Genomic DNA, 18,317 nt, shown 5'->3' with positions numbered 1-18,317 from the left:
ATTTTTTCCTAGGATTGCATATTGTACAAAATAGTGATGGCATTTTCATTTCACAAGCTAAATACCTAAAAGACTTGTTGAAAAGGTTTGGTTTAGAAAGTTGTAATTTTTTTGGTACACCTATGATAACTAGTCATAAGATATCTAGCAAAGATGAGACACTTGCAATAGAGTAGGAGAAGTACAAATCCATGATTGGAGGTTTTTAATATCTGACTCACACTAGATCATATATAGAAAATGTAGTTGGGATTGTAGCTAGATTTCAAGTTGATCCTATAGAATATCATTTTATAGTTGTAAAGAGAATATTTAGATATCTATAAGAGTCATCTGACTATGGAATTTGGTATGACAGTTCGAGTGATTTCACTCTATGTGCATATACTGATGTGGATTTGGCAAGCAGTATGGATGACAAAAAGAGAACCAGCGGTGGAGCATTCTTTCTTGGAGGAAGATTGGTTTCTTGGCTAAGAAAGAAGCAAGATTCTATTTTGCAGAGTACTGTTGAGGCAGAGTATGTTGCAGCAGCAAATAACTATAATCAAGTTATGTATATGAAGTAGATGCTGAAGGATATCACAATTGAGTTTGAAGAACCTATTATCATTTACTATGATAACATAAGTATAGTGAATATGTCTAAGAATATTGTATTGCATTCTAAGACTAAGCATATATCTATTAAGTATCATGTGCTAAGAGAGAAAGTAGCAGAAAAGGAGATCAGATTGAAGTATGTAAGTACTAAAGATCATATTGCAAGTATATTTATGAAGCCTTTGTTTAAAGATGCATTTGATTACTTGAGAGGTATGCTTGGGGTTATGCCCTTGGAGTAGATGATGTAGAGATTGCATCAGTCTAGTGGTATAGAGCACTATTGTTAAGCCTGGATTGAATGTTGATGCTTCATGTATGGGGGAGTATCTGGTATGCACTGAGTCATTGAGGAATCTTGGTATTTGATATTGAATAGTTTCTTTGGACACTCAAGCTAGTTGAAGAGTTGAATAAATAGTTAAAACAATTGTTATTTTTTGTATGTGTTTGAGGTCTTTCACATTGATGTCAATGGGAGAGAATATACATGTAAAACATCTCCTAAGTATGGGGGAGACCATCTCCTAATTATGGGGAGAGATATCTTTTAGATAGATTTAGAAAGATTCATGAAAGGAAGTAGGAATGTGCACCTGATGTATTGTTGATTGTTTAATGTGAAGTAATCAATTGATGTCTAAGAAGGAGTATGCACCTTTGTGCATCTATTGTGTTTGAGATTCTTTTTAGTATAAGGATAGTTGATGTTGGTCTCTAAATCTAAAAGAGTTTAGACTTGTTTAATGAAGAGGATTTGAGAAGATGGGAACTGAAGCAATAGAAAAGAATTACTTGGTATTCTTGGAACTTAAAATTTTTTCATCTATATTACCATCAATGCCAAAGGGGGAGATTTTAGCATGAATGTTGATGACACTACTTTGGGGAGTATCTTGAGCATTGAAGATTATTGACATGTTGCATTCATGACTTTTTTTTCATTGATGTTAATATAGCATGGTTTCAGTAAAGACTGGTTGAGTAGAAGATAGAGATCTTGATGGTACGGACAATGGTTTGATTGTTTGGTGATGTGTAGTTACAAACATGTAGTGCCTACCCCTAGGTCGCATTTTTGTTATCATTTTCGAACTCTTTTAGGGCTAGTTCTATGTTGATGATTATTAGTAACATTATTTTGAGATTATCAGATATTGTTTCAGATTTAGTTTATTATACGATGAGATTACTTGGTACTTTATAGTTCATGTACGCATGATGATTATTCATGTGATTTCAGTTATTGATGATGATTAGATAGATGGTTTATTCTGTGTGTGTTTTCTTATGGATACTTACCCCATACTTGCATGTGTATGGTGTGCATGTTTGTTTTCTTTCTGTATGGCATTTCTGATGTGGTTAAGGAAGGGAGTCGTAGTCACCTAGGAGTCAGGATCTATAGGATGCACCACTTCTTGCCATTACCTGTTTATCTTAGTATATATATTGTGCTTGTACATGCGTGGGTTTTATGCAAGTTGCAGGTGTTTCATGTCTAAAATCACCTTTCTACTCATTTCAACCTAATTTTTATGCTATATCCTTCAAGGTCAACTCTAGTCAAACTGGGGCATTTTATCAAATTTTTTATAGTCATTCTTGGGTTCTAATCATCTATCTGTCATCTTGGACATTGCTATATTCTAATTTTCTCATGTCCAACCAATTTTTTCATCCCCTTACCTCATTTCAATTTTGATCCCGAGGGGGCAAAAATACTCTATCACTGATTGCTACAACTATCTATTTCTTAGGAACATTTTTTTGATCTTCTCACTTGTTCTCAATCTATCTACTTTGCTAAGTGTTAGCATTCTTCTTGAATTCTGACATCATCTTTTCCTAGTGTTCAATACTACCACTATCAGGCTGTACATTTAGGACTTGCTTTCTTTTTTTGCATTTCGTTCTTCAAAATCAGACATCTATATCTACCACTGCCTACTTGGCTTCAATTTTCTTTGACATAATGTGTTCCCAGATCGATCACGCATTATTCAAAGAGGGGAAAATGTAATCACCTAAAAATGGTCATCTAGACTATTAGCCCCCTTCTCAGCATTTTGGCTAAATTAATTTAATCATTTACCTAGACCAAATTGCTAATAATCAATTTATTTGATTATAACCTATAGTTTGACTATGCTATCCTAAGTTCATTATTTGATTAAAAGAACATGTCCCCTTTTAATTAAATAAAACACCCCATTCTTCTAACCCACTTAAAGTGCATACATAAAGTCCTTTTTCTATTTTACAATTAAAAGAAAAGGCTTGTGAGACTTTTGTCTTATATGACAAGTCAACTTATATTCTATTGGTTGACTTGTGTGTGCACATGGATCACTCCTATTTTTGAATTCCACTATTGATCATCCACCATCTTCATCTTGATCTCCACCGTCCGTACATCTTTAAAAGGGAGAGAGCTTTCCCCCTCAAAGGATCCATCTTTTGAATATTGTCATGCTGCAGGTTTTCTAACAGGTTTCCTTGGAGCTTTGTGGAGAACTTCTTTTCCTTGTCTCATTCTCTCATTTCCTTCATATTAGTCTTAAGATCATATTGCATGATAGTGTAGTTTCCTTTGCAAATAATTAGATCACATAGATTAATAGTTGGATTTGTAACATTCCCATCTCATTTTTAGCATAGCTTGCATTGTGCATCTCATCCTAATTTAGTTTCATTTTTTGCATTGCATGATCCAAGAGTTCTTTGAAACTAGCACTCTTGCTCTTGTCTAAAGAATCTCCCATTTTGTGGTTTACTAGCAAGGGTTGTATTTCTAAGGCTCAGCTGAGAGCTCCTATATGCTCATTTGTATGTCCCTTGCACTCCATGACTAGGGAGCTCTAAGTCGGCATTCGAGCTTTCCAATCTATGGAGAACCTCAGATAGAATGATTTAGAGAAGTGCACCTTTTCGAGTGTATAGCAGGTACTGGGTATCGACTTCACTGAATTGTCAGGATGAGCATACCCTATCACATTATCTCAATGGTAAGAGAGGGGAGATAAAATTCTCAAGTCCAAATCCCAACACTTTAAGCCATTTGTCCTAATTAAAAATTAGGAAAAGTATCTAAGTCGGGTACCCTTTGAATATGTCGAATGACGTAATTAGTTATATTAACCCTTTTGGTTTGATTTTGTATGTGTTTTGCTATGATGGGTTTTTGTATTTTACTTTTCTTTAGTGTATTTTCTATTAATTAGACCTAATTAAAAGATTTAATTAATGGTTTAATTTAATGGAAAATTAATATGATATTTATTTTATTTTATTAATTGGGAAATTGATTAAATAAAATAATTAAATTTGAAGATAAAATTTATAAGTTTAAATTTAGAACGTGATAATATTTATTAATTTAATAATAATATATTTAGAGCTCATTTTTATTTTATCAATTAAGTTTTGAAAATAAATTTAAAAGTGGAAAAGATATTAAAATTATTAAAATATTTTAGACCACATGATGCGTGCATGTGATTAAAATATATTAAGATAAAACAAGTAAATTTAATAAAGTAAGTGCATGAGATTTAAAATTAATAAATTGATTTTAAAAGGAGTCAAGTGAATATTAAATAAATTAATGTGCATTATTTTAATATTTATTCACATAGGAGTATGTGAGCTCTTGGGAGTTTTCATGTTGACAACACAAGAGTTTGCACTCTAATTATGCACATGTTGTCTACACTTAGGAGTTAGCACATTATTTTAGCACATGGTGTCTACAACATTCTAGACACCTCATCATGTTTATCTTCTTATCGTGGAAGATATGTGCTTAGTTGTCATGCTTATCTCCTAGTTCTTTCTAGACACATTCTAGATGCATCTTAGAGGCCTTTATATAGAGGCTCTCCTATTATGCTTCTACAAGCACTCCTAGTCATTCAAGGGGGTTCGGTTCTCGGAAGAATTGTGAATGTTAAAGAAGGAAGGAATTTTCATAAAGGAGAAGGTTCTAAGAAGAGGAGCTTCTCTACAATTTTTTGGGGTGTAGCGAATTAGCATTAGTTTCCAGGTAGGCACTCATGATTATTTCACATATTTTATTACGCTCTTTCTTTTCCTGTCTTCATCATGTCTATTATGTGTGTCTGAATAATTCTCTATGAATGAATCTTTAATTTTGTAATTTCAAATTTGGGCATGCATATTGTTTCATCCAGTTGTGGGAATTAAAAATATTATTGCAATCTTCCCTTAGTAGAATCAAGATTTGGAAATTGGAACTTTGTGGTGAACTGACATTGTGTGTTCAGAGCTAAACCCAAACATGGAACTTGCACTGTTGTATGTATACTGTTTGTGTTTTGGGGTTTTGGGGTTGACTAGATTGTTGACCAATCTTAGGTTGTTACAAGAGGCTTGGGAGTTATGTGAATGTGATGGCATGTTGATGTTATTTGGTCTCAATTCTTTTTAAAACCCAACCATGGTAATGTGATGGTATGTTCTATGAGATTTTTGTATTTACTAATTTTTTATCTTGTGTTATGTGATTTGTTATCTTGTGTTATGTGATTTGATATCCTATTTGAGACTTGAGACTACCTCCTCAGCATGGTGGGAGTGGACCATTTAGGTTCCACACGGTTGAGTGGTAGTGCTTTTTCACTTTTACCATTTGAGATCCGTCTTTAAACACTATGGTTGGAGCATTCTTTGTTGGTATTTACCTTCATTCTGTTCTTGGATTATTATGATAGATGTTATATCTTATGATGGATGTTATTTACTTGTAAGTTCCTTTATATTGATGATTAGCATGTGATAGATGATGTTATCTACTTTGTAGGATCATCTTATGCTTTATTCTTACATGTTAGATCTCTTTATGCATATGTTGTAGTATGTTTAGGAGTGACATCCCTATTATGATAGTACTGATGATATCTTTGATAGCTTGGGATGTTACGTGCGGGGGATGGCTAGGGCCTATGATGGTTTAATGATGCTATTGATGATTGGGAGGAACTAAACACTTAGTTAGTTGTGTTTTATGATGGATTGTTATCTTTTACAATGGATGTTTATATCTTCTATGATGTCGTATCATGTATGGTATATGGTTTTATATACTTTATTGCACTTGTATCATGGATTCGATGAGGATGATGTATCTTTACTTTTACATATGTATATTCTTTTAAGCCTTTCATACCCTGTGATAGGTATAGTGGATGATTGAGAATTCCACATTTAATTTCCAAGAGGCATTCAGAACAAATGTATATTATGGACATTGGACTTTTTAAATTATTCTTTCATGTGGATATGGTAGTTGTTAGATTTAGTATTAACTAGATCAAATGTGACTCAACATCTTGAGATCCTTAAGGAATGTAACTTGTTATGAATTTTTTTAGTTGTATGTGTAATACCCCAAAATTGGCTCATTGCCATTATACCAATTCTGGTCTATTTCTGATAATTTCTAAGTACTATTCTAATAGGTAATTCTCATTCTGCTATTCGCTACTTGACTTAATTGTCAGATGCAGAAAACCCTAATCTGCATTCATCATATTTCTTATTTAATTCCTATAATACTTACTTATATTAGTCGCATTAAACCTACTCGATTTAATTATAATTTAATTATTAAGTATTTATACTTTAATTAAATTAAATTTTATCCTAAGGCTAATGTATTATGGAATTAAATTTATTTAATTTAATAAATACGCCTATCTTGATTAATTTAATTTAATTATTTAATTAAATGGGAAAGGTATTTCTAATTAATTAAACAAAATTAATTAATTAAATGGAGTACTTACTTCTAATTAATTAAACAAAGTTATTTAATTAAATAGGAAGACGTTCCTAATTAATTAAATGAAGTTATTTAATTAAATAAGAAAAGTGTCTCTAATTAATTAAAGATTATTTAATTAAATAGAAAAAGTAATTATGAGAGCATATCTCATTTTATTAAATTAAATATCTCAACAAAATCTCTCTCCAGTTCAAAAAAGGGAAATTTCCAGTTCACTATTAATCAAAAATGAGTTAAATTAGTTAACTCCTTTTTCTACTCAAATTAAATCAGTTAACTCCTTATTTTACTCAAATCAAATCTATTAACTCCCTTTAATTTGGGAATCTCCCTTTATGACCGAACCTCATCTTCAATCCTGACCGTTGATCCGAATTGATCTCAACCGTTGATGGATTTTAGGAAAGTCTATTTAAGAGACCCTCATCTCTTCATTTTAGAGGATGAATTGATTTTCTATCGAATTGCTGTTGAAATTCATGCTCATATTTACTTACATTTCTTGCATACATTCTCATTCTTAGTTTAATCTCATTTTAGTTTAATCACGCATATGCTTAATCTAGTTTGCTTTATTTTGTTCTTAGATTACATTGCATCTTTCATTCTAGATTAATCTACATACTCATTCTTAGCTTAATTTCATTCAAATCCTTCATTCTTATAGGGTTTGGTTGCTTAAACACCTCGAATCTAAGGATATCTGACAAGAAATTCCCTTTAGATAGAAGGCAACAGGTCGATTTGCTGGCTGATTTTTGGATGAACAATCCAATGTTCATTCTGGGATGAATCTGCATACAATGACCATGTTGAAGTGTGTGTGTTAGCAAAGGCCACATATTCACGCATACAGTATGTATGTTATTACTTCCGCTAAAATGTGTTTGATATGAATGGTTTATCTTTCATGTTTAAAAAAAAAATTTGTTTGACAAACTTAGTAAAATTTTAGGTTAATTCTTTTGGATCCCTTAGCAGGGCATTACAAAACATGTTCAACATAGTGTCCTGATGACATGGTCAAGTGTACAAATTCTGAGTCAAAGACATATAGAATATGTACCTAATTTATAGAGAGCAATTTAGAGACACTATTGGGAAAGTAGTTCCTAATGGTTGTTGGCTATCTTAGATATGAGATGCAATGAAGAGATGTGTAGTTAGGCAATTATAGAGGATAGTTAATTGATGATGTCAGTAAGTGCGCAAGCCCTAGTACTGCACATGTAAAGTTTTGTATAGACTGAGCTGACATTGCTATTTTAATTATATTTAATTAATTATTTTATTATAATTAATTGGGATAGCCTCAAGGCCAATTCAAGGAATTACTATGAAGATATGGTATAAAGGAAAGATGTTTTCCTTGATTGTAAAGTGTGTGGAAAGTGTATTCAAGTATTATGATTGTTGTTAAAGTGTGAAGTGCGAAAAGAAGAAGAGTGCTTACAAAATGCATATAAACAATCCAAGGGATTATTAGATGCAAAATTTGTGATTTGGTTACAAGATCAGAAGGAGAAAAGGTTTGATTGATAGGATAGAGAAAGAGGAAGGAATAGTATAGTACCATTCTATTATTTTGCAAGGAATAATACAGAGATCATTTGGGCAGTGGATTCATTTGTCTTGCCCTTGAAGTTATTTGGGTAGTGGGTCCAGCTATCTTCCACAACTCTTAACAAGGTTGGCACAACTCTAACAGGGTTGAAATCTCCTAATAATGATTCAAAGTCTCCTAACAAGGGATCATATGTGCTAAATATTGTAGTAAACTCCTAATAGGGTCTATCCTCTAACAAGGAATATTTATATTAGTACATCATCTTGGGGGTACCATCCCCACCAAGTTTTTACCTCTGATCAAGGGTTTCCCTAGTTAACATATCTGGTGTTATTGTGTATGAGTATCTTGTTGTGACTTCATTTTATATTACTCATATGGTTAAGATTTTTTAAGGTTGATAATTGTGTTATTAGTTGGATAACTGATTCACCTGCCCCCCTCTCAATTATATCAGTGGACTATATATTCTAATAAGCATGTGATGTTCCCAAAAAATTTAGTTTAACAATTTAATTAATTAATTGGTCCCATAATTTAAATAATAAAAGGTTCCTTGAATTTCATGCCCAAAATAACAAGGCAAAAACACACCAACAATTTTTTTTTGTTAAAGGTTAATTAATTCACTATATTAATACATGCTACTCTGATAAGGTTATGGAAGGATGACATAGGATTGAAGTTATTTTTGAATACATATCATAAAGATACAAATTTGGTATACCAACACATTGCACATGTTTGAAACCCTAAATCCTAACACTACGGGAACATTTAGTTCAGGTTGAATGAGTTAATCGATTAAGTATTAGGTTCAAATTGCAAAGGTATGACATCAAGTTCAAAATGCATTTTGCGGTTTCCAAGTTCTTGAGTTGACTATGATGCTATCCCTTATTACACTACACTAGATCAATCTTTTAGGAGAATCTAATTCTACATTTAAGGGTTAATTTATTGTAACATACTAATACTAAATCTAGATATTATCATGACTCATTTTGAACTAATTATAATATTAAAACATTTATTATTAAACTATTTACAACATCTAACTCATCTTCTATCATAACCAGACCCATCAAAGATTAATAATATAAGATTTCCAAATAATCCATTTCCCATCTTACCCTTCACTAACTACCAAGAACATTATTTAACAATAACCAACATCATCACAATAAATTTAATCCCTAAAACAACTTCAATATTCTACACCAAAATAAGCACTAATTATTCTTTTCAAATAATTATAATTATTATCCATTAACCTAACACAGTCTAATTTATAATCCTAATTTTAGAACAACCATAACTAAACATTTCAAATAGTTGAATAAAACAAGGACAACATTACATTTTAAAGTCATAGGCTTATTTATTAATAACATTAATGTAATATATTAAAAAAGAATACTAAACAAAAGAAATATTAACACAAAAGTATAAAACTAACTAATATAATACTAACAATTATAACAAGATAACTAACTATTCTTAATTTAACATCTAACATACAACTCCTAACCTTTAAACTTTAATGTATATCCTATCTTTAATTATTAACATTATATAAAGAATTGAAACAAACTAATTCTAACATCAACAATTTACAATTATCTCTACCTTACTAATTAAAACTAATTATAATCTAATCATTAATACATACTAATACAAAATCTTAACTACCCATAGTAATTAAATTAACACAACTAAAACTACTTACTTTTCCTAACAATTAACCTACCTAATAACTAGCTTCATTACTTCCTAACATTAACTTATTAACCAAGTCTACTAACATTATCTAATACTAAATTTTACTTACTATACACTAAACCTATCCCTAAACCTCTAAAACTTAACAACTAATTTTAACTTGATAACTAACCAAACCTACCTAATACTTTTACTAAGATCCTAAATGAAAAAACAAACCCTTACTACTTTATTGAAAACTCCTAACTAATCTACTTTATCACCTATTCCCCACCTAGGCTCACGTGATATTTTCTTCATGTGGAGGTCATGTCGCCCAAGAATGGTGATGGGCATGTTAGAGGAAAAGTGCTTGGAAAGGGGAAAATGTAAATTTTGGAAGAGAGGTGGTTGGGGGAAGTCTTCCAACCTCATCTTAGCTACCACCATTCCTAGTAGACATGATGGTTTCCAAGGAGACCCTCACATGGTCCAAGGCAATTAGATTTATGTACGCCACCTAATGGAGTGTGGAGGGAGTTTGTGTTTTAAAGGCAAAAAGGTAATATTGAATACTCATTCTGACTTAAGCCTTTAACTTTCCCAAATATTCAACAACCACCATGGAGGAGTGACATCAATTGTGATGTCTTGAAGGGGGTAGTTTAAAGTTTTATAAAGTTTAGTGGGTGGTAAGGTTTGTTAGGTGGAGCTTAGGATAGGATAGGATGGTTAATTATTCATTTGGTACAAAAAAAATTGTTTAACTTATTTACATTATTAATTAAAAATAAAAATAAAGATATTAAAAGAATTTTAAAAGAATATTCTATGTTCTCATAAGGGAATTTTTTTTTTTCCCATTCAAACTCCAAAGAGCTTTTTGCTCTAAGGAGGTAATCAATTTTTTTTTCAAATCTCATGCTTATTTTTTCGAAGTGTTAAAATTTCCAATTTATATAATTTTCCAAGGGGGATATATATATATATATATATATTCCTAAGTTGATTAATACATAGGGTTAAATGTAATGCTTGAGTATTTGAATAGGAGTATTATGCTTCCTAATAAACACAAGAATACAAATGAAATACCAATCATAACATCGAATTTTCTTAACATATTTTGAACTCAAATTGCATAACTTAATATATATCATCATTTTATCTAATTAACATTAATCAAATGAATATGATTTTGAACCATAATAGTACCACAATGAAGGTAAAACATCATTGCATCCATTTTTTGATAAACATATGTATATAACTAAATTACAAGGATATCATATGAATAGAAAGTACTCCATTTTATTCAATCATTTGATTCAACGAATCCCTCGAGAAAGAACCAGGGAAGAAAACCTAAGATCATAATCATTTCAACAATAAGTTTAACAATGCCATTTTTACAACAAGATCTTATCCTGAGGAGAAATCTCCCAACACATTTCACTTTAAATAACAACTCTGAATTTACTACTTGGCTCCATAATAGGGTAGCCATTGTGAAATCTACAACACATCAAGGTAAACATTAAGAATGAAACTAACCAGGAGACAAACAATTTTAACATGAAGACATAATCAATCATCTACTCTCATCTAGGTTTGCACAATAGGTTTGTCATTGACCCAGACTAGGGAGAATGTAGAATTTTCTAGACAGGAGACATCAGTCACAACACCATAATAGATGTCCTTTTAGAGCTATAATCACAAGAATTTTTGTTCTTCCATTCCTCAATTTCCAAAACAAAAAACATGGTTTGTGCTAACAAGTAGGGGCCCATATACCCTACTCTCTCCCTCTCCTCATCATGAGGAAAGACTCAACACTACTAGAGTCCAACTAAAGCCCTCCTCCCATACATGGCCACTTCTACCCTATCTGAGGGTGAGTAATGCCAATACAACCCTTACAATCCCCTCAAAAGTTAAATGTAAAATATGAAGCAAAACATTTAAATAAAACCCATTACAATCAATCCCAAACATGTTCATCAAACACATGAACATACATATGCAAAAATATACTTAAGAACTAAAACATAGTATGAATACATGAGCTCGAAGGATGCCTACCTTCACAATATGGTTATGGAAATTAAAATTTGAGAAGAGCTATCCTTCCTTCTCCTTCAATCCTAAATTTTTCTCTAAATCTAGAGTTTGGGTGAACAACCTTTCACTCTCAAATCTACCACTAAAATAGGCTCCCAACTCAACCACTTACCAAATGCAATAACTCCCCCACTTGACTTAGGTTTATAGAGTCTTCTAACTTAACCTCATCACTAAAGAAAACTTCAAGGCAGATTTTGACTTATCCAACTCATGATGAAACTTCAATTTTCGCAATAAAGAAAAAATGAGATATTTGGGTGGTCACCAAAGTCAACGAAAGGGGCTAGAGGGGTGGAAAATGCCCCCAACCCATAAATATACCCCCTAGGTACTTAGTTTTCATAATTTTTTGCCTCTAAGACTACTTCGGGACCTATTAAATTGCTTGAAATAATTGGGCTTCCTAAAAACCCTAAGAATACAAACTTATCACTAAACCTTGATTAGGGTATTTAATCTTGATTACCCACTAATTAGTATTTGGTCACTAAACTAGTCCAACTCAAATTATTGGGTTACTCAACTAACCTCAACTATCATGCTTATATGCATATATAGATCATGAGTGTCAAGTGACACTATAAAAACACTATTACAAAACATTAAACACTTTATGATTACAGAATGATGCATACATTCAATTTACGATATAACTTAAACACAAAACAATGGGATTTGCATCTTTCAATAGACTCAATCCTAGTTTTCACAAATGGTACATAGGGTCTAGTTTTGATTCTCCGTTAGATTTATTGGCTAATAATCCTGTACACTTCATTTCACACATTAGTGGTTTGAGAAAAATCACATGTATATATTTAAAACTTATTTGGAAAATCACATAAATGAAAACATCAATCTTTCATATAAATAATTGTTATCTCATTTCTGCTAATATATTTAACCATTTAAAAGTTTCAAATTAGTATTGCATAACTTGATCATTAATTCAAAATGAAATACTAGAATAATCATAATTAGGCATGCATATATTTAGACATCATAACATCGAAAATAGAGCATACTAAACTATCTGAATGCATATAACCTAATCGTTAAGGTTCCATAATCAACATCATTATCATCAGTTGAAAACACCTTGTATCATTGTTAGTGCAAATTAATGTTTACATAGTTGAGATAACATAGTAGTTCTCGAATCACTAAGTATTTAAAACATGAATGTATCAACCGATCTCATTTTTCATTAGGACATCTAAAACATAAAACATTACTTCATTTCCATTTTAATCTCCCATATAGATTTAACAAAGAAATTCATATTTGATAAGTACATACAAGGAGGGACCTTACATTTAATTAATTATTTTAACTAATAAATATGGGGCCCAAACTAATAAAATAATGAACTATGGGCAAGACACCTATTAGAATCCCCTACATACTTGATGGCCTATTCATGAAGTGGTTGGGAATTGTAAATCATTAGGAATTAGATTTGGCTCTTTTTTGTATTTTCAGAGGCTAAAAGTTGAGGAAACATGTGCAAAGTTTCAAAGGTGGATTCTACCTATTGTGCTTGTTGTAAATTTAGTGGTTCAACCCCACCCTATTATGTCATTAGAGATATTATTCAGATTTCTCAATGCATTTAATAGATTGTTATTCATCCTTATTGAGTGATTGATCTATATTTGCATTAGATTTTATCTTATGCCTATGTAAATGAGAAGCATTATTATTTGCATATTGAATTTGTGTTACAAAATTTGGCGATAACCACTTCCAGGTGATTCTTTATTTGTACAATTAAATTAATGGGATAAGTAACATTGTAATATTGTTTGATTTAAATTATTTTATTTTTTGTCATTTTCCTAGGTGATAAATCATCTTTGGTGTTTATTTCTTGTGTGTATTTTGACCACCAATGTTTTTTCTAATTCATATGATATTAATGTTAGTATTTTGAGAATTATTATTATACAACCATATTTGATCTAGGAAATAGCTCTCAGTGCACCAAAGGAGTTTAAGTTTGCATTTAAGTTACACATATGATAAGGCATCATTAATTATATTCCCCTAGACAAAAATCAAAGATATGGATTGTACAGTCATGTGGTTGTCACTATACATCATGGGAGAGGGTAGCACTATATGATAGAGTTACACAATATTGTATGGTATGGGGCTTGCAATCTCCATATGTGAGGAAACCATTTTTTCTATGTATGGCATCCCAATCGAGTGTACAATAACTTGGATTTTCACGGGCCTAGATTTACTCGTGTAGGTCCTCTTGACCATATGAATATAACATACATCCACGCACAACTCCAACTAGTAACATCACATGATATTTTATGAAATATATATTTTGAATGCTTGGCAAGTCAAAATGGGGGTGTGTCACTTTTCACGCCACCATTAAAATGGTACCCATCCATTTACATTGTATTACATTGAGAACTATATAGAAACCAAATAACTCACTCACTAAATGTAGGGCCCTTGAAGTGATTATGCTATACAACTAGAAAAATCCATATGGGTGGTCAAGTTAGAAATTATCACTAGAAGAATAAGTTATCATATAGTTATAGACTTGGCATACTTAGTGATAGTGTGGGAACATTATAGTGGCATCATAGCTAGTGATTTTTCTAGCCTATCAAAAATTTTGACTTAAAGATGGGATCCAATGATGGTTTGAGTAATGTATATAGAGAGATAAGAAGAATTTAAGAGAAGATTCACAAGTAGATGGAGGAGACACTCAACCTATTTATTGAAGTGAATACAAAAGGATTTTGGTAGCATTTCAACACAAGTCCATCGATGATGATAGTCATTCCTAGGGAGAAGCAACTAGAAAATTTAAATTCCTTCCTTGGATGAGTCACTAAAATAAATCAATCATTATTGATTTATGGGTGTATGAAAAAAGGATATATCTCTAAAAAGTTATATAGATTTGTGAATGAAGTATTTGTCATCTAAGCATTTTTGTCTAAAGTGAATAGTTGACAATGATATTGAAGTTGAACAGTTAACAAGGATATTAATGAAAGGATTATATTGATGAAAATAAAAAAAAATTACATCATAAAAAGCCATCATATGGAAAAGAGATTCCCTATACAAAAAAAAAACCTAAAAAATCACTCATACGACCTCGATTATAGATATCCATATATACATATCAAAAATATCATCCCCAAATCCTAAGATTTGAGAAAAAAATCAAAAAACCAGTACCTTGCATCAATTGAACAACCCAAGAACATCATCATAGGAGACATTAGGGAAGTCATACCCACCCCCAATCACACCACCAACCATCCCACCCCTACTGGAAACACCACCACCTTTCTCTTTAAGTAGCAATACATCCACTCCAAAAACTACACAACCCCTAGCTTTGGATTTAGACCTAGAAGAACCAATACCACCATGGAAGAGCACTAATAGTTAGTGGAAAAGGAGAGGCCTTCTATCTTCATCAAGTGGTGTCAATAATTTGAGCTTCACTTCCTACCACAATCCACAACTATAACCTGGCTACACCTCTCCTGAGTCTGCAAGAATGCCAAAAGAAAATGCCACCCTTCTCTAGCTTCCAATAAGTGGATAGCTCATGGCATAAAAGAAGACCACACTACTAGTGGTTGTATATCTCCATTCCTAGCCCCAATCAACCTCCATGACCCTGAGCCCATATATAGACTAAATCCAAACTCCACACATGTCAACAATTTCATTCAACCCAAAGGCCCATTTTAGCTCCAAGCATGCCTTGACTACCCTTAGAATCTTCTCTCTATCATAACCTACCAATAATGATAATACTATAAATAGGGACAAAATATGCAAGTTTGATTGTGGGCACTAGTTATTCTCCAAATAATCATCCCCAAACATTAAACGCATTGCCTTCCAAAACTTCTCACCCTCTAGCAATTTTTTTCTCTTGACCATAATCAAACTAGTAAAATCTAGAGTTTGGTTGATTATGTTTAGATAGAAATTTGCCTCCATTTCTTAATCACTGAGATAGCCACCTTCAACAAAATTATATCACAACTTCAGTAAAAGCATAGGAAAAAAAACCCATAAAAAGGAGCCTATGAAGATTTTAGAAGGTGGACATGAGCATAGAGGCAATTCATCATTACAATTCAAAACAAAATTGATTAACATGTTCCATTTCCAATCAACCCGTATGAGCCACCTTCCACTAAAATATTAATCCACCTCCAATTTGATAAATTGGCACAACTGTCAAATCTGTCACATGATTACACCAAAACTTGTACTCAATCAAAGTACAAAATCAAAATAATTAGCACCTAAGGACCTAAAATCCTAGAAAATATCAAATCTTTCTTTGAATGATCATATCACCCCCATATTGGATAACTTGTCCACCAATGCAGTGGCTTCCCTTAACACGTGTTACACAAAAATCCCCCACCTCTTCTAAATGAATTCAAATTTGCTTCATGTATTTGTTCAAAAACCACACATCCAAGTATCCTTTAATGATACCATTGACCATAATTTATGAGTCACCCTCTAAATGTAGCTTCTTGACTCCCAATTTGATACCCATTAGATTAGCTTCTATTGGCACCAAACATTCTATAGTATTATTCACCCCATCTACTATCTACTTTGCTCCTAAAGCCAAAATGTTTCTACCATTATCTTGAGGCACAAAACCCAAGATTGCCATTAGAATCTCTATCAAAATTAATTTTGACCCACTCAGTATCAAGAGGACACCATTCTACCTTATCTCCCCTTTGAATAGAGGATTAACACTATGAGGACCATTAATAGGCCTATGTTCCCAAAGTTTTAAGTGTAATAATTAAATTAAACTAATTAATTGATTCCATAATTGAAATTATAAAAATGACCTCTAATTAATTTTTTTAATTAATAAATATGGGTCCCAAATAAATAAAATAATAAATTATGGGTCAAAGACCTATTGTAATCCCCTAAACACTTGGTGGCCTATTTATGAAGTGGTTGGGCATTGTAAATCATCATAAATTGGATCTGAATCTTCTTTGTATTCCGATAGGCTGAAGGCTAAGGGAATGTGTGCATAATTTCAAAGCTACAAGATCCTCCCTATTTTTCTTGTCATAGTTTTTGCGGTTCAATGCCACCCTATTTTTTCATTAGAGATATCACTCAGATATCTCATAATGTATGCTAGATTATTACTCATCCTCATTGAGAGATTGATTCATATTTGCACCAGACCTTAGTCAATGCCTATGTAAATCAAAAGTATTATTATGCACATATTGAATTCGTGTCACCAAATATGGTGATAACCACTTCCAGGTGATTCATTATTTGTACAATTAAATTGCTAAGACAAGCATCATTGTAATAATTGTTAGATCTTAAAGATTACATTTTGTGTTGTTGTCTTGGTTGAAAAATAATCCTTTCTTTGTTTTTCCTATGTGCGTGTCATCCACTAATTCTATTATAATTTGTATAATATCAATAGTATCATTCAGGGTGCTACCATTATGCAACCATAGCCAATTTAGGCAATGGATCTCATAGTTCACTAAGAGAGTTTAAGTCTTGAAGTAAGCTACATGCATGAGAGGAAATCATAAAATCTCTCCCACCTAAACAACAATCAAATATAAGGGTCATGTGACTTGGTGGCTATCAGTGTACATTGTGGGAGAGGATAACATTGTACAACAAAGTTACACAATATCGTATGAAAGGGAGCTTGTCATCGTCATATGCAAGAAAAGCATTCTTTGGACACATTATGACATCCCAAACCATTGTATGCTGACTTGGGTTACCATGGGCCCATATATGCTGATGTAGGACCTATTGATCATATTGACCAAATAGTACATCCACACATTACTCTATCCAATGACACCAAATAGTCTTTCAAGCAATACATATTTCAAAGAATAGGAAGGTCAAGGGGTCACCCTTCATGCCACCACTAAACTAGTGTCCATCCACTTTATGCTAGAATGTATTGAGAATTATATAGACACCAAAAAAGTAACTCACCAAAAATAGGGCCCATTGATTAATTCTATTGTACAACTACAATAATCCATATAGGCATTCAAGTTGGAAATTGACACTAGAAGAACAAGTCATTGCATAGTTAGAGACTTGGAATACTCAGTGACGATGTGGGAACATTACATAGCCACACTCTTGGGGATAATCGCTTCATAACATCTAGGAACCCAATATACTAGATGTGTTAGAGAATTGTACCCAACGACAATAGACAGACAAGTAATTTATGCATATTATAATTATCCTTTATATCATCATACATAATTATGAATCTCACTTTCTTGTAAACATTCAATACTTTATTTAAAATGCTTTGATTTGTTAATATACAATGTGTTTAATGCAATGTATCTAACCCAATTTTGTAAGTTTATACCAAGATTATAAGTTAAATTTTTCTCTTATTAATGCAATATACAAATTTATTGGGGACATAGCTCCTTGACCCATTTGTCCTGC

The sequence above is a fragment of the Cupressus sempervirens genome, chromosome 3, assembly GCF_028749045.1.
Source record: "Cupressus sempervirens isolate cs-2001-9-10 chromosome 3, ASM2874904v1, whole genome shotgun sequence".
Taxonomy (NCBI): domain Eukaryota; kingdom Viridiplantae; phylum Streptophyta; class Pinopsida; order Cupressales; family Cupressaceae; genus Cupressus; species Cupressus sempervirens.
This window is presented reverse-complemented; position numbering follows the sequence as displayed.